At 35.9% G+C, this 5,313-nt stretch overlaps 1 non-coding gene across 1 annotated transcript; it reads left to right on the top strand.

Moving 5' to 3' along the window:
* Window positions 1–733: 733 nt before the first annotated feature.
* LOC148577074 (small nucleolar RNA R71) lies at window positions 734–841 on the top strand. Its single transcript, XR_015903763.1, has one exon. It is a non-coding gene; the product is annotated as a small nucleolar RNA R71 (small nucleolar RNA).
* The last annotated feature ends 4,472 nt before the right edge of the window (window positions 842–5,313 follow it).

Genomic DNA, 5,313 nt, shown 5'->3' with positions numbered 1-5,313 from the left:
CTCCTTTTGGATTCTCTTCTGTATTGCTTGGGAGAGTACTAGGAGGGATTTCAGTAATCCTTTTACTCAGCTGGCCCACTTGTGCTTCCAAATTTCTAATGGAAGACCTTGTTTCATTCATGAAACTTACAGTGGCCTTGGATAGATCAGAGACTAAGTTTGCTAAGCTAGAGGTACTTTGTTCAGAGTTCTCTGTCTGTTGCTGAGTGGATGATGGAAAAGGTTTATTATTGTTAAACCTATTTCTTCCACCATTATTAAAGCCTTGTTGAGGCTTTTGATCCTTCCATGAGAAATTTGGATGATTTCTCCATGATGGATTATAGGTGTTTCCATAAGGTTCACCCATGTAATTTACCTCTGCTATTGCAGGGTTCTCAGGATCATAAACTTCTTCTTCAGAAGATGCCTCTTGAGTGCTGTTGGATGCAGCTTGCATTCCATTCAGACTCTGAGAAATCATATTGACTTTCTTAGTCAATATTTTATTCTGAGCCAATATGGCATTTAGAGTATCAATTTCAAGAACTCCCTTCTTCATAGGCGTCCCATTACTCACAGGATTCCTCTCAGAAGTGTACATAAACTGGTTATTAGCAACCATGTCAATGAGTTCTTGAGCTTCTGCAGGCGTTTTCTTTAGGTGAATAGATCCACCTACAGAAGTGTCCAATGACATCTTTGATAGCTCAGATAGACCATCATAGAATATATCCAGGATGGTCCATTCTGAAAGCATGTCAGAAGGACACTTTTTGGTCAACTGTTTGTATCTTTCCCACACTTCATAGAGGGATTCACCATCTTTTTGTTTGAAGGTTTGAACATCCACTCTAAGCTTGCTCAGCTTTTGATGAGGAAAGAACTTGGCTAAGAAAGCCGTGACCAGCTTATCCCAAGAGTTCAAGCTATCCTTAGGTTGAGAGTCCAACCATATTCTAGCTCTGTCTCTTACAGCAAAAGGGAAAAGCATGAGCCTATAGACTTCAGGATCTACTCCATTAGTCTTAACAGTATCACATATCTGCAAGAATTCAGTTAAGAACTGAAAAGGATCTTCAGATGGAAGTCCATGAAACTTGCAGTTCTGCTGCATCAGAGAAACTAGCTGAGGTTTCAGCTCAAAATTGTTTGCTCCAATGGCAGGAATGGAGATGCTTCTTCCATGTAAATTGGAATTAGGTGCAGTAAAGTCACCAAGCATCCTCCTGGCATTATTGTTGTTGGGTTTGGCTGCCATCTCCTTTACTTGTTCGAAATTTTCAATAAGGTTGTCTCTGGATTGTTGTAATTTAGCTTCTCTTAGTTTTCTCTTCAGAGTCCTTTCAGGTTCTGGATCAGCTTCAACAAGAATGCCTTTTTCTTTGTCCCTACTCATAAGAAAGAGAAGAAAAAAAGAAAAGAAGAGGAATCCTCTATGTCACAGTAAAGAGGTTCCTTATTGTTAGTAGAAGAAGAGAAGAAGAAAAAATTCGAACACAGATAGAAGAGGGGGTTCGAATTTGGTGAGTGATGTGAGGAAGAGATGTTAGTAGATGAATAAATAAATAGAAGGAGATGAGGAAGAAGGTGAATTTTCGAAAATTATTTTTGAAAAAGTGTTAGTGATTTTCGAAAATTATTTTTGAAAAATGTTAGTAATTTTCGAAAATTAAGATTTAAAAATTGAAATAATTAGTTAATTAAAAAGAAATTTTGAAAAAGAGGGAGATATTTTCGAAAATTAGAGAGAGAGAGTTAGTTAGGTAGTTTTGAAAAAGATAAGAAACAAACAAAAAGTTAGTTAGTTAGTTGAAAGAAATTTTGAAAAGATAAGAAGTTAGGAAGTTAGAAAAGATATTTTGAAATCAAATTTTTGGAAAAGGTGAGATAAGAAGATATTTTTGAAAAGATATGATAGAAATTAGTTTTTGAAAAAAGATTTGATTTTTAAAAATACAATTAATGACTTGATTCACAAGAAATCACAAGATATGATTCTAAAACTTAAAGTTTGAATCTTTCTTAACAAGCAAGTAACAAACTTGAAATTTTTGAGTCAAAACATTAATTGTTATTGTTATTTTTCGAAAATTTGTTATAAAAATAAGAAAAAGATTTTTGAAAAATATTTTTGGAATTTTCGAAAATAACTAAGAAATTTGAAAAAGATTTGATTTTTAAAAAGGATTTTGAAAAAGATAAGATTTTCAAATTGAAAATTTGATTTGACTCATAAGAAACAACTTGATTTTAAAAATTTTTGAAAAGTCAATCCAATTTTCGAATTTGATGAGAGAAAAAGGGAAAGATATTTTTTGATTTTTGAATTTTTTATGATGAGAGAGAAAAACATGAAAATTATGCAATGCATGAATTTTTTAGATCAAAACAATGAATGCATGCAAGAATGCTATGAATGTCAAGATGAACACCAAGAACACTATGAAGATCATGATGAACATCAAGAACATATTTTTTAAAAAAAATTTTAATGCAAAGAAAACATGCAAGACACCAAATTTAGAATTCTTTAATGCTTAGACACTAAGAATTCAAGAATGCATATGAAAAACAAGAAAAGACACAAAACATGCAAATGCAAAGATCAAACAAGAAGACTTACCAAGAACAACTTGAAGATCATGAAGAACACTATGAATGCATGATTATTCTCGAAAAATGCAAGATGCACATGCAATTGACACCAAACTTATAACATGACTCAAGACTCAAACAAGAACACAAAAAATATTTTTGATTTTTATGATTTTTTTTGTATTTTCTTTTAATTTTTTTTCGAAAATCATTTTGAAAAAGAAAAATAAGGATTCCAAAATTTTTAATATGAATTCCAGGAATCTTATGCTCTTTACTCTAAAGCTCCAATCAAAGGGTCAGGCTTGGCTTAATAGCCAGCCAAGCTTTAGCATGTAACAGGTAGATCATGAATAGTAGTAGGTGGATTAGCACCAACTAGCTTGCTCTTGATAATAAATTGGAAGCCTCAGTCCAAATGAATTTAGACATGGCTTTACAGCCAGCCAGGCTTCACATGCTTCATGAAACACTAGAATTCATTCTTAAAAATTTTGAATAAAATTATAAAATTTTTGAAAACATTTTTATTTTAAATTTTTTTTTTCGAAAACAAAGGAGAAAATTTTGAAAGAAATTTTTTTTTTTGAAAAATTTTTGAAGAGAAAACAAAAAGAAAATTACCTAATCTGAGCAACAAGATGAACCGTCAGTTGTCCAAACTCGAACAATCCCCGGCAACGGCGCCAAAAACTTGGTGCGCAGAAATTGTGATTACACTTTGATTATGTAAAATTCATTGCTCTTTCTTTTCCTGGCAATGGCGCCAAAAAATATGATGCCAATACCATGGTTCACAACTTCGCACAACTAACCAGCAAGTGCACTGGGTCGTCCAAGTAATACCTTACGTGAGTAAGGGTCGAATCCCACGGAGATTGTTGGTATGAAGCAAGCTATGGTCACCTTGTAAATCTCAGTCAGGCAGATATAAAATAGTAATGGGGTTTTCGAAAATTAATAAGAAGGATAGAAATACTTATGTAGATCATTGGTGAGAGTTTCAGATAAGCGTATGGAGATGCTTTCATTCCTCTGAACCTCTACTTTCCTGCTGTCTTCATCCAATCAATCTTACTCCTTTCTATGGCTGGCTTTATGTAAGGATGTCACCGGTGCCAATGGCTACTTTCGATCTCTCTCGGGAAAATGATCCAAATGCTCTGTCACAGCACGGCTAATCGTCTGGAGGCATCACCTTTGTCGTTGGTTGCATCCTATTCCTCCCTGTGAAAATGGTCCGATGCGCTGTCACTGCATGGCTAATCATCTGGAGGTTCTCGATCATACTGGAATAGGATTTACTATCCTTTTGCGTCTGTCACTACGCCCAGCACTCACGAGTTTAAAGCTCGTCACAGTCATTCAATCCCAGAATCCTACTCGGAATACCACGGACAAGGTTTAGACTTTTCGGATTCTCATGAATGCCGCCATCAATCTAGCTTATACCACGAAGATCCCAATATCTCGGACTCGGTCCCCTGTATTAGTAATCTAAGAGATACTCGTTCAATCGAAGGTAGAACGGGAGTGGTTGTCAGGCACGCGTTCATAGAGAATGATGATGATTGTCACGTTCATCACATTCAGGTTGAAGTGCGAATAAATATCTTAGAAATGGAATAAGTTGAATTGAATAGAAAACAGTAGTACTTTGCATTAATCTTTGAGGAACAGCAGAGCTCCACACCTTAATCTATGGAGTGTAGAAACTCTACCGTTGAAAATACATAAGTGAAAGGTCCAGGCATGGCCGAGAGGCTAGCCCCCAAAATGTGATCACAGGATCAAAATACAATCTAGGATGTCTAATATAATAGTAAAAGGTCCTATTTATAATAAACTAGCTACTAGGGTTTACAGAAGTAAGTAATTGATGAATAAATCCACTTCTGGGGCCCACTTGGTGTGTGCTTAGGCTGAGCTTGAGTGTTGCACGTGTAGAGGTCCTTTTTGGAGTTGAACGCCACCTTTTGTGCCATTTTGGGTGTTGAACTCCACTTTGCAACTTGTTTCTGGCGCTGGACGCCAGAATTGGGCAGAGAGCTGGCGTTGAACGCCAGTTTGCATCATCTAAACTTGGGAAAAGTATGGACTATTATACATCTCTGGAAAGCCCTGGATGTCTAATTTCCAACGCAATTGGAATCGCGCCATTTTGAATTCTGTAGCTCCAGAAAATCCATTTTGAGTGCAGGAAGGTCAGAATCCAACAGCATCAGCAGTCCTTCTTCAACCTCTGAATCTGATTTTTGCTCAAGTCCCTCAATTTCAGTCAGAAAATACCTGAAATCACAGAAAAACACACAAACTCATAGTAAAGTCCAGAAATGTGAATTTAACATAAAAACTAATGAAAACATCCCTAAAAGTAACCAGATTCTACTAAAAACTTACTAGAAACAATGTCAAAAAGCGTATAAATTATCCGCTCATCAGCTGACAAAACTCAAAAGCAAGCAATAGGGGTAGTGGAAAATGTGTTGCTAAAGGTTGGGAAATACTTTCTCCCAACAGACTTTGTCATCCTGGACATGGAAGAGAGTCATACTCACCCAATCATATTGGGAAAACCATTCCTAGCTACGGCCAGAGCACTTATCGATGTAGAGAAAGGGGAGCTAATATTGAGAATCCATGATGAACGACTCAGCTTCAATGTTTTCAAACTCTCACAAGAAACAGATCAAGAGGACAAGGAACTAAGCACAGATGATAATGAGACACTGAAAG

This window comes from Arachis ipaensis, chromosome B1 (assembly GCF_059453495.1).
Source record: "Arachis ipaensis isolate K30076 ecotype BB chromosome B1, ASM5945349v1, whole genome shotgun sequence".
Taxonomy (NCBI): Eukaryota; Viridiplantae; Streptophyta; class Magnoliopsida; order Fabales; family Fabaceae; genus Arachis; species Arachis ipaensis.
The sequence above is the reverse complement of the archived record's forward strand: the minus strand, read 5'-3'. Positions and strand labels throughout refer to the sequence as shown.